The 18859-nt window shown below is 30.7% G+C and overlaps 2 pseudogenes; both read right to left on the reverse strand.

Annotated features, from left to right (window-relative positions):
- Nucleotides 1-5700: 5700 nt before the first annotated feature.
- Nucleotides 5701-7802, reverse strand: LOC127131969 (uncharacterized; annotated as a pseudogene).
- Nucleotides 7803-7964: 162 nt separating this feature from the next.
- On the reverse strand, nucleotides 7965-11907 carry LOC127131970 (uncharacterized; annotated as a pseudogene).
- Nucleotides 11908-18859: the final 6952 nt, after the last annotated feature.

Genomic DNA, 18859 nt, shown 5'->3' on the forward strand with positions numbered 1-18859 from the left:
AGTGAGCATGGTTACTGCATTTTGGTTATCATTTAGTACATCCGCGATTCTTTGATGCTTATAGAACCGCACTGGATGATGATTTGGAAAGTGGATTTGTAGTCTTTCAACAGAGGGATATAACTTGTAAAGTGTGAATTTAAATATTTTCCACAACGCCTCTGAAGCACAAATCCATCTTGCATCAACATATTGTTGAATCTCATCCATACCTGTACCTCTGTGAACCTCCATTGCAACTCGATCATGACCTTTGTAAACATATTTATACAAATATTTAATACTTTTGATGCTGCTGCAAATATCAACATTGATGTGAAAATCGTACTTCAACAACAACCATGGATTATAAGGAACCACCCATCTATTATCAACAGACTTATTTCTATTTAAAAAAATGGGATCATTAAACCTTCCCATGTACTCAGGATATGAGTCATTTCCCTGACGTGTCTCTTCACAAAAGTTTTTTGGGTATCTTTTTTTACAATGACCATTCTTCATACACGGAGAGCTTTGATTCAATACTCCACATGGCCCGTGGATCATGTGTTTTAACACAACATCATACAATTCTGGTTCAGATTCATGTCGTGGTATTTCTGCTTTCACCACACTATCATACTCTTCAGGTTCCCGTAACTTGTCATCAGTATCTAAGATGAGTAGCATATGCACATGTGGTAGTCCACGTTTCTGAAATTCGGTTACATACATATAACTTTTAACCCTCCCTAAGACTCCTTTGTTAATGACATCATCCTTCAATTGCTCAAATTTTGATCGAAAAATTCTTGTTAACAAATCAGGTTGATCTTGTGTGGTTTGATGGAGACCTAGTTCGGAAGTTATCTCAATCCAAGAAGGATTGCATGTCATTGTAAGGAATATGTTTGGTTTACCATTGTTAAGAACAATGGCGATACCATCTTGGTATCTCTGTGTCATATCTCGCTTACTCCCAATAAATGACGATGGTAGTATTGTTCTTTGTCCGACATTATCTATAGAAATATATGAAAAGTATAAAAATTAAATGTGTGGATAGTGGTATAAATATAAAGTATGCACTCTTCATGTATAAATATAATATGTTATATTAAATACCTGCGTTATTCTCCCCATCGTGCAATGCATCTTGTAACCCCTGATATACCTCAGACCGAACATTATTTTGATTTCTTCGGATCCATCTCAACCTTACTGTTTCAATCTTTACATAATTGTCTACAACATATTATTGTAAAAGACGACCCGATTTTAACAATACAGATTGATCATTACGACGAATCTACATTGAATAAAATAATCAATCTTGAATTATTTTTTCACACATTTAGAAGTATATTTCTTAGAAAAATAGTTCAGCGTGTACTTGAAGCACATAACTGTAGTACTCTCGGCATGTAACATTTTTTCCAACATTAGTTTTTGTTTCTATGTCCCAACCATATGTTCCGAACGGTAACAATATAGGATACTGTAAAGGGTCATAATACCCCATTGTTTCTTGAACCTTTGTTAGCTTTCCATCATAGTTGATGACATTTATATCTCTTCCACGTTCTATTGTATCTTCATCACCACCGCCTATAACAATTTCTGCGACTTGGGAAGCTGAAGGGAGATCCTATTGTGGTTGGTCGACGGATGTCCTTTAATGAGTAACCTACATTCTTCAATATTTGGCTCTAGTGCAAGCTGCCTAAACACAATAACAAACGGGTTGCATTGATGGAGTAGTTTTTGCAATTTATACACTACGGCTTGGTTAAGTATTGGGTTTTCCCTCATCCTATTTTGAAGCTCATTATCGGTATCATAAATGTATAACTGTAAGTAACGTGGCCTTGAACCTTGATTCAGATGAAAACCTCCTATTTTGTGATAAATTGCGCCTTGAGCACGAAATATGTAAATACCACGACCAATTGCACCCAAACTTTCGTCGACATGAACACCTAGTGAAGTAAACGACATTACATGGTTGTAACTTCTAATATGCTGTCTAAAATGTTTGGCTTCAATAGAACTGTCTAAAAATAACTGTAACAACTCGTCAGGAGCAGGCACTTGTGAAATTGTCACCTTTGCAACACATATCTTGAGATTCTCTATGAAACAATTTTACATTGCATCGTCTACACTCACTCGAAGTAGGAAGTAGGGATTTTATTGTCATAACAGTATTTCAAAAATTTCTAGCAATGTTATGTCTTGCTTGAAAAATATATCTTGATTCTGTGTTTTATGACATACAAAACATGCATTAAAAGAAATATACTTATTATATACATGGTGACTAACATGAAATAATATTTAAATAAAAACATACAATATATGGTATGGATTAAAAATACATAATCGTACCTTGATCAAAAACTGTTTGTGTTTCGTGAGTTTCAACAGGTGAATTAATATTTTGTGAATGTGATTCTATAAAAGAAAGTATTGACTTCAATATAGATTTATAGTTGAAAAATAGCAATAATATATAAATCTAAATGTTTGTTACTATCAATTTGAGTATAGACATAATTATACTTACCACAATCATTGTCATCAATATTTCTTATAAATGGTCTTGCTTCGTGGTTATCATTTTGTTGGAAAATCGGGTATTTAAAATTTTGATCTATAAATTAGTATTGAAATAACATATTAGCCAATTATTTTTGCATAATTAATTGATATTTTTTAAACATAAAGTATTAAAGTATAATCTATACAATAATTTAAAGTTTCTAACCTGTGGATGGAACGCGACTGACATATGTGGTACTCGGTCCAGCTTCATTGTCACGTGCTCTTTGAAAAAACCAAGAAGCAAAATTGGCATTTGTCAAGTCTTGAAATAGTATCATGGTTCTCATATCAGAAATATCACATGTTTGAACTTGTTTTCCTTTGTCTTTATTTTGTCTATAATTCGAACGCCTTCTAGCCAATTCTTCTTGTCTTTGCTCAACACTCATCCGTTGTCTTCGATGTCTTGCATTTTGTGTCCGTCTTTCTCTTTGACGTTCTCTTGAATCTTGACTACGAATATTTTCCATTATATTATTTTATTTGTAAAATTAAATGTAATATTTAAAAATATCCAAACTTTGTATTTTTAATATGTTTATTACTAATAAATTAATCTTGAATCTTGACTACGAATATTTTCTATTATATTATTTTATCTATAAAATTAAATGTAGGATTTAAAAATATCCAAACTTTATATTTTTAATATGTTTATTACTAATAAATTAATAAAATTTACAAATGAAAGATATCAATAAATTAAAAAAGAAATCTGAATTTTCAAGGTTCATAGTGATGATAATGGTTGATTCACATAATGGTTGATTCACATACTATGATTGATTTTACATATATTTGATTGTCATATATTATTTCCTGACAAACAATCACCAGATAAATTAGAAAAAAATAGATTTGAAATAAATAACATTTTTCTACTGTGATTAAATTTCATGTGGATGCAGTTAAGTTTTTATAGTGATTCTCATATGTTGATGTGAGTTTTTATAGTGCTTTTTCTACTATGATTAAATTTATTGTTGATGCAAGTAAGTGATACTCTGTCTACAAAAATTGAATTTATGGAAGTTAATAGTAGTAAATTTTATGGTAGTTATCACATAAATTATACAATGAAATAACCGAAATATTTTACCTTTATTTTTCTTACAAATTGCTTCTTTAATGATGGTGAGAATGATAATCTGTTAACGTATGTGACCGGATAAGATAGAGAATCATTGAAAATTATGATTTACTTACAATCAAACATCAAGAATAAAATTTGAGAAAGAGAATGTTAACAATAACAAAGATCATTAATAATAAAAATTGAATTCAATAAAAAAATATGGAATAGAAACACATCAATTGAAAGTCCTCAATCTTTTTGAATTGAAACACATTAATAATAAAAATTGAATTGAAAAAACATGCACCATTATGAATAATAAAAAATGTATAGAAACAAAGAAGAAATAGGAGATGTATTCTTTATTTTTCTCATCCACTTTGCTTTTATAAGATTATCATTTGAATTGCACAAACAACAACAATTGAAAGTTCCATATGATTGGTTCACCTATATATCTTTCATTGAAGCTCATTCCATCAATATTTTTTTTCATTACGACAGTGCGATCTTCTTCCAAAAACAAAGACATGAATAAAAAACAACAAAATAATTAAGAATTAAGTAACCAAAAATAGTTACAATTATTAAAGTATAAGCATAATCTTGTAAATAGAACTGAAAATTAGAACCAAAGATGTGTGAGAATTAAGAACAACAAACAATAAAAGAAAATCAACTTCATAATTTTTTATCATTTGTCTCCATATATGCAATATAGTTGTTGTAAGGATAAATAACTTACTCTATTTTTCTTCTTTTCTTCTAAATAAGAAATAACAGGGCATGTTTTGCACTGATTTTTTAATCCATGATCAACAATTACATTGAAATTTAAGGGTCACACAGTATTAGACGTCAAAACAAAAACATTATATTACTTTAATATTGAACTCTTAAAATTTGTAAGAATGAAACTAAATGAGAAATGAAAAAAAGAATACTAATTAATATTCAAATGAAGAGAAAAAAGTAACCAATATATATAACCTTTCAACCTTCATTTTGTCTGAAATCTTTCAACCTTCATTTTATTACTTTAATATTGAACTCTTAATATCTGTAAGAGTGAAACTAAATGAGAAATGTAAAAATGAATAATAATTAATATTCAAATGAAGAGAAAAAAGTAACCAATGTATATAATCTTTCAACCTTCATTTTATCTGAAACCATTCAACCTTCATTTTATTACTTTGATATTGAACTCTTAAAATCTGTAAGAATGAAACTAAATGAGAAATGTAAAAAAGAATACTAATTAATATTCAAATGAAGAGAAAAAATTAACCAATATATATAACCTTTCAACCTTCATTTTGTGTGAAACCTTTCAACCTTCATTTTGTGTGAAGAAATGGAAAACAATTATGATTCCAAAGCATTCTTATTTTAAGGTATTTAAAGATTAAACAATTGTGTGGGGGGATCAGTTGAAAAATTAAAAAACAGTTTTATTTTTATTTTTTTATTTTGATAAACTTCTTATAAGGTGTGAGAGAGGGTGTAATATATTAAGTGGAAGTTATTTCCACAAGTTATATAAATATTTTTCTTTTATCGTCAACATGTAACAACTAATATTATCCATTAAAAATAAAAGAAAAATAAATAAATATATAGAGTTTAATGGATAAATATAAATCATATTTTATATTTAAATATAATTTTAAAAAATTACAATATGTGGAAGTTAATAATAGAATGTGGAAGTTAATAATAGGAAGTTATAGAAAAGTTGATAACAGTGGTTTATTAAGTAAATTATACAATAAAGTAAGGGTAAATATGATAGAAAAAAAGGCTACACCAAAGCTAAGTTTTCCCTTTATATATACTAGCGTTCAGACAGGCACTCCCGTGTCCGTCTGTCCGCTTTTTTTAATGTGCACAGCAGAGAAAAATAAATATTTGTTTTTCTTTTTATGAGGTTTCTACTGTAGGTCGCATTAAAAATAATATTATTACATATTGAAAATGGTAAATAAATATATTCAAAATTATATCGAAACATGCAAAGTAATATTGATACTGTGTAATCAATGACGTTCTTTAAGAGGAATGCCGAACATGAAATCTCTATTCGAAGTATTTTCTTTTTCCCTGCAATTGTTTTCCGTAATAAAGAAAAAATGTAAGACTCTTAAATTAGATTTTTTTTAGATAAAAAGATAGTAAAATTAATAGTAAGTAGTGTAATATAGCTTTTGCTTACCTTATAAAGATTCGAATTAATTCTTCGTACATCCCTTTATCAATGCGCTCTTGAGATTTAAAAAACTACAAATACATGACGAAATGTCATTATAAAAGAAATATATTCAAAACACTTGACTCGTTTGAATATAATAGAATGTGGAAGTTAATAATAGGAAGTTATAGAGAAGTTGATAACGGTGGTTTATTAAGTAAATTATACAATAAAGTAAGGGTAAATATGGTAGAAAAAAAGGCTACACCAAAGCTAAGTTTTCCCTTTATATATATACTAGCGTCCAAACGGGCACTCCGTGCCCGTTTGTCCGCTTTTTTTTATTGCGCTAACGGGTGAAAATATTAACAGCGTCTTTTTTTTTATAAATTGGATTTTAATATAAACTAATTATATGATGAAACATATGATATTTATTCATATACAAATTAAAATTTGTTTGCAATATGTAATATTCGCGCATTAAATTTGATTTGAATTGAGAAAACCGCATTGTGACGTGACTATATTCAACCGGTTTTTTCAAGAAAATCAATAATGTGAGTGGAATAATTTGATGGTTAGGAATACCGTATTATGGAAAATCAAAATAGGTTACACCAAAATTAAGTTTTGTGTTTATATATTATTATAGATTGTTCAAAATAATAAGAAGATTTAGATAAAATAAGAAGAAAAAAATACTTCTCACAGTTTATTAAGCGAATAAACATAAACATTAACAAAGATATTAAGTGACATTGTTTCTTAATAGGAATGTCAACCACGGAACCAAAATCATAAATATCTATCTTTTCAATGCAAAACAGATGAAGTAAATTAATATAGTAAAAAATATAGTGTAATCTAGGGAGTACACGCCAGGTGTGACATTGAAAAAGTATAGTTGAACGATTAAACATAATAGATAAATACATGAGGTTGTGACAATAAAATTTCTTTAAAAACTATATTTTTGGTAAAATCCCCTTCTTCCCCCTCTACTTTTCCGTCTTCAATTAGCACTATTGTTGCAGCCCGCGAAACACCTCTTGATAAAGCAACATACAATTGTCTGTGACTGAAAACATGTCGTGGAAGATAAATTCTGACATTTGGAATTGTTTGTCCTTGTGATTTATTTATAGTAATTTCAAAACTTAGTTTGACAGGAAACTGTTTTCTAATAAGCACAAAAGGAAGTCCGGCACCATCAGTGGTTTTGAGCTTAATTCTTGGCAAGAAAGCTCTTTTTCCTGCGTTGTGGCCTGTAAGTATTTCAACATCAAGAAAATTCATAAAAAAAAATCACGACATAACAATCTTGTATCATTACACAACCCAAATTTAGGGTCTATGTTACGCAATAACATCAGAGGAGACCCTATTTTTATCTTTAAAATATGTGGTGGTAAAGTACCAGGAGCAATTGTGTGTAAGTATTCCTATTGATATAGATTATGAGTATCACCCTTAACCTCATCAAAAGATAACAAAATATGTTCATCTCCAGGGAACTTATTAATAATCATGTCATTCAACATATGTACATCACAATTTTTGGGAGTAAGTATGGCTCTCTCCACCATATATGAAGCATCCCATCCATGGTTTTCTAATTGGGGAAATGTATGTTGTATAAGCTTTTTTATGGAGCTTTCTCCTTCCCATGGTATTAAAAATTTCAGCAGGCATCTTGACCATGTCATCCTCTTTAGCAAGTTCATTTCCATCTCCAATCCTCATCAGAAACTGTGCAAACTCGTGGTTATGAATTGATAGCATATTTTGGCGCAAGTGTAGGATCTTTGTGGTGGCCCATAATTGAGACCTAACAATACACGCTGAAATCATTTGTCCTCTACTTCCTTTTTCAATAACAGGAAGCACCTGGCGAAAATCTCCTCCCATGATCATTATTTTTCCACCAAATGGAGCATTGATATTCATAATATCTTGCAGTGATCAATCTAATGCTTCCACACAATATCTATTTATCATGGGTGCTTCATCCCAAATGATTGCATTGGTTATTCTAATGAGTTTTGCAAGGTCACAATTCTTTGTTATTTTGCAAATAGAAATGGGCTCTATATCAATGGGGATCCCAAATCAAGAGTGTGCAGTTCTAGCACCAGGTAATAATGTAGCAGTTATACCTGAGGAAGCTGTTTCTAAGACAATTTGACTATTACGTCTCAAATTTTCCATTATAGTTCGATAAAGGAAAGTTTTACCTGTTTCTCCAGAACCATCAACAAAAAAAAATTGACTTTGTTTTTGGTGGATGGCGTTCATAATTGTATTGTTAGCACTCATCTGGTCATTATTTAACTTCTCAACAGATTGAATGTCTTCATCTGGAATTCGGATCGACAACTCTTCTTGAATAATTGTTGGCACTCCCCCTACTTCATTTGTTTCCCCTATCAATATTGGAAGATCATAGTTTTTTATTAGTTTTCCATGTAGCAGCAAAAGATCTCTCAATTCCCTCAATAACATACCTTCAAAGTTATTTCCCATAACAATATTTGTCATTTGATAATCCTCCACCATGTAGGGATAAAACTCATTAAATAGGCCTCTAACATCAGTTGGTTCACAAAAAATTAATATAGTCACAAACAACCTTCGTAAAGCATATGGCATGCGTATATTTGATGCTTCAAGCATACATTCACGAATACTATTGTCACTCTCTAATAACCCCCAACCCTCAGCTGCTTTTTTGAACGTGAAAAAACATGTACTACTATGTGTAAGAAGGCATTCCCAGCTTGTTGGACCTCTAAAATGAGACAACAAAACACGTAAATAAAATTTCTCACCTTCTGAAGGAGATACTGTATAGATTCGACCAATAACTTTTCGTTTTGTCCGTCTTCACTGCCATTTTTGACCCCTTTTAGCCAACAATAATGCTCTGGAATCTCTCTGTACAAATAATTCCTAGCATGTGGATCCATTTGGTTTAGTGCAAAGAACTCAGTGAGCATGGTTACTGCATTTTGGTTATCATTTAGTACATCTGTGATTCATTGATGCTTATAGAACCGCACTTTATGATGATTTGGCAAGTGGATTTGTAGTCTTTCAATAGAGGGATATAACTTGTAAAGTGTGAATTTAAATATTTTCCACAATGCCTCTAGAGCACAAATCCGTCTTGCCTCAATATATTGTTGAATCTCATCCATACCTGTACCTCTGTGAACCTCCATTGCAACTCGATCAGGAGCTTTGTAAACATATTTATACAAATATTTAATACTTTTGATGCTGCTGCAAATATCAACATTGATGTGACAATCGTACTTCAACAACAACCATGGATTATAAGGAACCACTCATCTATTATCAACAAACTTATTTCTATTTAAAAAAATGGGATCACTAAACCTTCTCATGTACTTTGGATATGAGTCATTTCCCTGACGCGTCTCTTCATAAAAGTCTTTTGGGTATCTTCTTTTACAATGACCATTCTTCATACATGGAGAGCTTTGATTCAATACTCCACATGGCCCGTGGATCATTTGTTTTAACACATCTTCATACAATTCTGGTTCAAATTCATGTCGTGGTATTTCTGCTTTCACCATACTATCATACTCTTCAGGTTCCCGTAACTTGTCATCAGTATCCAAGATGAGTAGCATATGCACATGTGGTAGTCCATGTTTCTGAAATTCGGTAACATACATATAACTTTTAACCCTCCCTAAGACTCCTTTGTTAATGACATCATCCTTCAACTGCTCAAATCTTGATCGAAAAATTCTTGTTAACAAATCAGGTCGATCTTGTGGGGTTTGATGGAGGCCTAGTTCGGAAGTTATCTCAATCCAAGAAGGATTGCATGTCATTGTAAGGAATATGTCTGGTTTACCATTGTTAAGAACAATGGCCATACCATCTTGGTATCTTTTTGTCATATCTCGCTTACTGCCAATAAATGACGATGGCAGTATTGTTCTTTGTCCGACATTATCTATAGAAATATATGAAAAGTATAAAAATTAAATGTGTGGATAGTGGTATAAACATAAAGTATACACTCTTCATGTATAAATATAATATGTTATATTAAATACCTGCGTTATTCTCCCCATCGTGCAATGCATCTTGTAACCCCTGATATACCTAAGACCGAATATTATTTTGATTTCTTCGGATCCATCTCAACCTTCCTGTCTCAATCTTTACATAATTGTCTACATCATACTGTTGTAAAAGTCGACCCGATTTTAACAATACAGATTGATCATTATGACGAATCTACATTGAATAAAATAATCAATCTTGAATTATTTTTTTCACACATTTAGAAGTATATTTCTTAGAAAAATAGTTCAGTGTGTACCTGAAGCACATAACTGTAGTACTCTCGGCATGTAACATTTTTTCCAACATTAGTTTTTGTTTCTATGTCCCAACCATATGTTCCAAACGGTAACAATATAGGCTACTGTAAAGGATGATAATACCCCATTGTTTCTTGAACCTTTGTTAGCTTTCCATCACAGTTGATGACATTTATATCTCTTCCACGTTCTATTGTATCTTCATCACCACCGCCTATAATAATTGTTGCGACTTGGGAAGCTGAAGGGAGACTATATTGGGGTTGATTCGACGGATGTTCTTTAATGAGTAACCTACATTCTTCAATATTTGGCTCTAGTGCAAGCTGCCTAAACATAATGACAAACGGGTTGCATTGGTGGAGTAGTTTTTGCAATTTATACACTACGGCTTGGTTAAGTATTGGGTTTTCCCTCATCCTATTTTGAAGCTCATGATCGGTATCATAAATGTATAACTGCAAGTAAAATGGCCTTGAACCTTGATTCGGATGAAAACCTCCTATTTTGTGATAAATTGCGCCTTGAGCACGAAATGTGTAAATACCACAACTAGTTGCAACCAAACTTTCGTCGACATGAACACCTAGTGAAGTAAACGACATTACATGGTTGTAACTTCTAATATGTTGTCTAAAATGTCTGCCTTCAGTAGAACTGTCTAAAAATAACTGTAACAACTCGTCAGGAGCAGGCAATTGTGAAATTGTCACCTTTCCCCCTTTGCAACACATATCTTGAGATTCTCTATGAAACAATTTTGCATTGCACCGTCTACACTCACTCTAAGTAGGAAGTAGGGATTGTATTGTCATAACAGTATTTCAAAAATTTCTAGCAATGTTATGTCTTGCTTGAAAAATATATCTTGATTTTGTGTTTTATTACATACAAAACATGCATTAAAAGAAATATACTTATTATCTACATGGTGACTAACGTGAAATAATATTTAAATAAAAACATACAATATATGGTATGGATTAAAAATACATAATCGTACCTTGATCAAAAACTGTTTGTGTTTCGTGAGTTTCAACAGGTGAATTAATATTTTGCGAATGTGATTCTATAAAAGAAAGTATTGACTTCAATATAGTGTTATAGATGAAAAATAGAAACAATATATAAATCTAAGTGTGTGTTACTATCAATTTGAGTATAGACAGAATTATACTTACCACAATCATTGTCATCAATATTTCTTATAAATGGTCATGCTTCGTGGTTATCATTTTGTTGGAAAATCGGGTATGTAAAATTTTGATTTGTAAATTAGTATTGAATTAACATATCAGCCAATTATTTTTCATAATTAATTGATATTTTTAAAAAATAAAGTATTAAAGTATAATCTATACAATAATTTAAAGTTTCTAACCCGTGGATTGAACGCGACTGGCATATGTGGTACTCGGTCCAACTTCATTGTCATGTGCTCTTTGATAAAACCAAGAAGCAAAATTGGCATTTGTTAAGTCTTGAAATGGCACCATGGTTCTCATATCAGAAAGATCACATGTTTGAACTTGTTTTCCTTTGTCTTTATTTTGTCTATAATTTGAACGCCTTCTAGCCAATTCTTCTTGTCTTTGCTCAACACTCATCTGCTGTCTTCGATGTCTTGCATTTTCTGTTCGTCTTTCTCTTTGATGTTCTCTTGAATCTTGACTACGAATATTTTCCATTATATTATTTTATCTGTAAAATTAAATGTAGTATTTAAAAATATCCAAACTTTGTATTGTTAATATGTTTATTACTAATAAATTAATCTTGAATATTGACTACGAATATAAATGGAATACTTCCTTTTGGTGTGTAGCCTATTTTTCTACCATTTTTATCCTTATTTTATTGTATAATTTACCTAATAACTTCCAATAAAACCACTATTATTAACTTCCACGTAACTTCCTATTAATAACTTCCACATGCTTTATTTTTTAAAAATTAAGTTATATTATATTTTCAATGATGTGTATTAAAAAAGCGCACAGACGGGCACCCGAGTGCCCGTCTAGATGCTAGTTTTATCTGTAAAATTAAATGTAGGATTTAAAAATATCCAAACTTTGTATTTTTAATATGTTTATTACTAATAAATTAATAAAATTTACAAATGAAAAATATCAATAAATTAAAAAAGAAATCTGAATTTTCAAGGTTCATAGTGATGATAATGGTTGATTCACATAATGGTTGATTCACATACTATGGTTGATTCTACATATATTTGATTGTCATCTATTATTTCCTGACAAATAATCACCAGATAAATTAGAAAAAAATAGATTTGAAATAAATAACATTTTTCTACTGTGATTAAACTTCATGTGAATGCAATTAAGTTTTTATAGTGATTTTCATATGTTGATGCAAGTTTTTATAGTGCTTTTTCTACTATGGTTAAATTTATTGTTGATGCAAGTAAGTGTTACTCTGTCTACAAAAATTGAATTTATGGAAGTTAATAGTAGTGAATTTTATGGAAGTTATCACATAAATTATACAATGAAATAACGAAAATATTTTACCTTTATTTTTCTTACAAATTCCTTCTTTAATGATGGTGAGAATGAGAATCTGTTGACGTATGTGACCAGATAAGATAGAGAATCATTGAAAATTATAATTTACTTACAATCAAACATCAAGACTAAAATTTGAGAAAGAGAATGTTAACAATAACAAAGATCATTAATAATAAAAATTGAATTGAATAAAAATGGAATAGAAACACATCAATTAAAAAGATAGATAAACAATTGAAAAAAAAATTACAATACTAAAAAATGTATAGAAACAAAGAAGAAATAGGAAAGGATTTTTGTCTCTATACATTGCTATTGGATGTCCTCTGCGTGATGAGATGTATTCTTTATTTCTCTCATCCACTTTGCTTTTATAAGATTATCATTTGAATTGCACAAACAATAACAATTGAAAGTTCCACATGACTGATTCACCTATATATCTTTCATATGCTCATTCCATCAATATTTTTTTTTTATTACGACAGTGCGATCTTCTTCCAAAACCAAAGACACTAATAAAAAACAACAAAATAATTAAGAATTAAGTAACCAAAAATAGTTACAATTAGTAAAGTATAAGCATAATCTTGTAAATAGAACTGAAAATTATAACCAAAGATGTGTGAGAATTGAGAACAACAAACAATAAAAGAAAATCAACTTTATAATTTTTTATCATTTGTATCCATATCTGCAATATAGTTGTTGTAAGGATAAATAACTTACTCTATTTTTCTTCATTTCTTCTAAATAAGAAATAACAGGGCATGTCTTGCACTGATTTTTTAATCCATGATCAACAATTACATTGAACTTTAAGGGTAACACAATTTTAGACGTCAAAACAAAAACATTATATTACTTTAATATTGAACTCTTAAAATCTGTAAGAACGAAACTAAATGAGAAATGTAAAAAAGAATACTAATAAATATTCAAATGAAGATAAAAAGCTAACCAATATATATAACCTTTCAACCTTCATTTTGTCTGAAACCTTTCAACCTTCATTTTGTCTGAAACCTTTCAACCTTCATTTTGTGTGAAGAAATAGAAAACAATTATGATTCCAAAGCATTCTGATTTTAAAGTAATATTGAACTCTTAAAATCTGTAAGAATGAAACTAAATGAGAAATGCTCTTAAAATATGATTTTAAAGTAATATTCAAATGAAGAGAAAAAACTAACCAATATATATAACCTTTCAACCTTCATTTTGTCTGAAACCTTTCAACCTTCACTTTCTATGAAGAAATAGAAAACAATTATGATTCCAAAGCATTATGATTTTAAAGTAATATTGAACTCTTAAAATCTGTAAGAATGAAACTAAATGAGAAATGTAAAAAAGAATACTAATTAATATTTAGATGAAGAGAAAAAACTAACCAATATATATAACCTTTCAACCTTCATTTTGTCTGAAACCTTTCAACCTTCATTTTGTGTGAAGAAATAGAAAACAATTATGATTCCAAAGCATTCTGATTTTAAGGTATTTAAAGATTAAACAATTGTGTGGGGATCAGTTGAAAAATTAAAAAACAGTTTTATGTGTGAGAGAGGGGGTTATTGCCGCAAGTTATATAAATATTTTTCTTCTATAGTCAACATGTAACAACAAATTTTATCCATTAAAAATAAAATAAAAAATAAATAAATATAAAGAGTATAATTAATAAATATAAATCATATTTTATATTTAAATATAATTTTAAAAAATTACAGTATGTGGAAATTAATAATAGAAAGTGGAAGTGAGAGAGGGGGTTGATATTAAGTGGAAGTTATTGCCGCAAGTTATATTAGCATTTTTCTTTTATAGTCAACATGTAACAACAAATTTTATCCATTAAAAATAAAAGAATAAATAAATAAATATAAAGAGTATAATGGATAAATATAAATCATATTTTATATTTAAATATAATTATAAAAAATTACAGTATGTGGAAGTTAATAATAGAAAGTGGAAGTGAAAGAGGGGGTTATTATTAAGTGGAAGTTATTGGCGCAAGTTATATAAATATTTTTCTTTTATAGTCAACATGTAACAACAAATTTTATCCTTTAAAAATAAAATAAAAAATAAATAAATATAAATACTATAATGGATAAATATAAATCATATTTTATATTTGAATATATTTTAAAAAATTACAGTATGTAGAAGTTAATAATAGAAAGTGGAAGTTAATAGCAAGAAGTTATATAGAAGTTGATAATAGTGGTTTATTAAGTAAATTATACAATAATGTAAGGGTAAAAATGGTAGAAAAAAGGCTACACCAAAACCAAGTTTTCCCTTTATATTTTGTTATAGAATATATATAATTTAAATTCAATATTAATCAAATAAAAATTAATTCACGACCACGCATCGCGCGTGTTCTTATCTAGTTCTATTTATTATGATGCCACAAAGAAGGCCTTTAGCTTTCCTATTAAATTATCTGTCGAGAAAGGATCTTTTCACATTCAACTAATAAAGAATAGCCTTCTGACTACCTGATATTTTTGGTACCAATCTGATTTCTTCAAGAATATCATCATATAGCATATCTTCACACAATGTTTTTTCAGGATCATGGCTTTTATCACCAACACTAGATATGATAGTTTTAGGATCTTCATGTAAATGATATTTATTTTCCTTATGCATTACACATTTTGACTTCCCAGATTGATATCTTGGGTCTCTTCATAAAAGAAATGTGATTATGATGCCTCGTAGGTCCACTCAGGAGTATGACATCAATCACCATTCCTCCATCATCTATATCAGTCATCCCAGCAAGTTGAAGGTTGAAGAGAGAAATATTTAGAACACATGTCTTGAAATATAGCCTGAGACTCGACTTCAAGATAGTAGGAGTAACACCAATCCCAACTTTACCCAACTCACTATCATGATTTTGGTTAATCAGAACTCTAGACATACGATAAGGAATGCCATAATTCCTCTTCTTCTTCAACTCTTTCTTCTGAACCATTCCTGGTTATTTGACGTTGAGGACCTCCAGCCTAACCAACAACCATCTCTTCAACGAAAACCCTTGCTTGAAGCTCATAAATTCTATATGTGGTAAATCAGAAGTATGAGAAAGATATTAAACTATCTAGTAATACATCTTGGTTTGCTTCTCAAGGTAGCAAACTTCATAGCTACTTCCTTCTTCAGCATTAAGATCAGTACATACGTAACAACTCTTTATGAAAAAATCTCAAAGCTTTCCATGATTTAGTTTTATTTCTAACATGTGTAATCAACCAACCCATAAACATTTTTCCAAAAACTACTAGGCTATAAATTTCTCATTGCATCTGGAAATACGTAGGTACAAGGTTTTAAAATCCTAGAGAGAACACTAATAAAATACTAACATTTTCCTATTTTATCCTTTTTTTGTAAATATATTTAAACGAATAAATAATTACAAACATTACTTAAGCAAACACTTAACCCTAGTCTATTAGGAGGTCCCCGTTGAATACAACAAATGTGAAGGTGATAATACCTTCTCATCGCATAATCGACTCCCGAACCCGTTTTAGTTGCAATGACAATCTTATTATCTTTTCTTAGGATTTTATCGTTATTTCTCCTTTCCTTAGGAATAAATAAATTTTGTGGTGACTCTGTTAGTCATCCGCGAGCCTGCGATGCGCTTGTAAGGTCATACTTTTCGAGATGCATCAGGTGCAGGTTGTAAACGGAGGCGGAATGAAGATGTAGTATGGAGAGATGGATTCACATTTTTGCATTATGTTGAAGAAGGAGAATACAATTAGTTTTGTTTTAAGTGATGAAGAGTGAGGTGTATGGAAGTGAACAATTTGTGGCCCGCCGAACTAACCCGCGCATTCGCCAAAAATTGGCGGGTTAGTTTAGGCTTTTGGGTCCGCCTCCCCACCTAGCTCGCCTTGCCTAACGCCTGCCCCGCCTTAAGCCCGACAAAAAAGGGACGAGTTGATCTGTCAACCTAGTTATCAAGCACTCAAAATATTTATTTTAGTTGTTTGAAGTTTAATACTTTAACTATAATTTTGGAACACTTGTTGATAGTTCTATTTTATATATAATTTTTTAATATATGCAATACTTTTTTAAGTAAAATTTCTTTAAAAAATGCTTTATATAAAATTATTCTAAAAAACAAGTAAAAAAAACTAATTGAAATGTAAAATAAGCCTATTAATTTATTAAAAAATGAAAAATATATAATTAAAAAAATAGGCGGGCAAGCCCGCCATCCATCAATCTGTCACCTTGGCGAGGCAGACTTAATTTTTAAGACCAATATCACTTTGCGGGCTTGCCCGCCCTTCCTTTTTTTTGGCGGGCTTAAGGTAGGCGGCCCGTTTTTCCATTCCTTGTTGGTATACAATGGAAGGAGTATGAAGATTGCGATGTGTGATATGGAGGAGGATGATGTGAATGGGTTATGACGAAGAAGACACATTTTGATTTTTGATTGGTAGATTTTGAAAATTGAGAGAGAGAGAGTAGTTAACGTGGTAGGCAGTTGGTCAGAGTTTTCGCAAGGTAAAAATAGTTAACTATAAATAGTAAAAAGTTAGGAATTACAAATTTAATGCAATGCCAAAAACACCCTTAGATATATTTTGAATGATCAAAATGAGCTCTAAAAATGATGAAATAAAATTCACTAACTTTTTGATAAAAATAAATAATATATATAAAATATTTTATTTGTTTGTATTTATTTTTCTTGGGTTATTTGATAAAAATACGAAATAAAATAAATTAAAATGAATAAAAATTGAACGCACAAATGCGTGAAAAAATAAAATGAATCCACTAAAATAATATATGCAAAATGAAGTTCAGTAAAACAGATAGCCGCAAATCAAATAGTGTAGCTAAAAATACCAGGATGAAAGGGTTCACACATATCAAAATGCGACCGCACGAAGGCGAAAAAATATAAAAATGAGCACACACAATTAAACTGCGCATAATGGAGATCAATAAAACAGATTATTATAGGCCCAAACCTGAAAACGCTATTCATTGATTTTACACATGATTAAAGAATCGATTCAATCGGTCTGTTTGTAAAACCAAAACTTTATTCTAGACAAAACAAAATAAAGCTAGTTGCTTGAAAATTTATAATGCCCGGAAAAATTGGGGTATGACAACGTTGGGCCGCCCTTACGAGACTTTGAGTCCCTCAAGCTAGGTGTTAGATGAGCCTGTTTTAATGAGCCTCCAAGTCCCTCATAATAAATTGTACGTTGATCCAGCCTAATGAGACTTTGAGTCCCTCAAGCGAAGGATTAGATGTGCCTGTTTTTATCAGAATCCAAGTCCCTCTGGAGAGATTATACATATAGCCCCTTAGGTAAGGCGTTAAGTCTCTTAGGCTTGAGTTTGGTCAGAAACCTCATGTAATACATTTAAGTTAAGTCTCTCATACCAGTCTTTGGTCAAGTCCCTTACGTGAGAATTTGGGTTAAAGCTTGTTTCATGAGACTCTAATGTCCCTCATGCGAGGCCTTTGATGATCCTTTTTTGATGGGACTCCAAGTCCTTCAGACAAGATTATACATTCAGCTAGCCTAATGAGAATCTAAGTCCCTCATTATACATTCAGCTAGCCTAATGAGAATATAAGTCCCTCAATTGAGGTGTTAGATGAGGCTATTTTGATGGGACTCCAAGTATCACCGACGAGATTATAAGTTGAGCCTTAATGATGAGACTCAAAGTCTCTCGTGCTAGACTTTAGCCGGAACTCTCGAAAAATACTTTTAAGTTAAGTCTCTCAAGCCAAACATTGGTTGAGTCCCTTAGCGAGACTTTAGGTTAATCTTTGTCTAATAAAGTCCCTCGGGCAAGGCGTTATATTTGTGTGCTTTGATAGGACTCCAAGTCCCTCATACGAGATTATACGTTAACTCTGGATGATGAGACTCTAAGTCACTTGGACGAGACATTAGATGAGGTAGTCCCATAAATAGTCCATTCATATTACCACGAGAGGCGACAAGGATCTTCCTGTGAAAGTCAAGTGTGTTTGTATTACCTTGAGATTCGGCAAAAATCTTTCTATGGAAGTCCAACCTTTTCGTAT

Source organism: Lathyrus oleraceus, chromosome 3 (genome assembly GCF_024323335.1).
Source record: "Lathyrus oleraceus cultivar Zhongwan6 chromosome 3, CAAS_Psat_ZW6_1.0, whole genome shotgun sequence".
Classification (NCBI taxonomy): domain Eukaryota; kingdom Viridiplantae; phylum Streptophyta; class Magnoliopsida; order Fabales; family Fabaceae; genus Lathyrus; species Lathyrus oleraceus.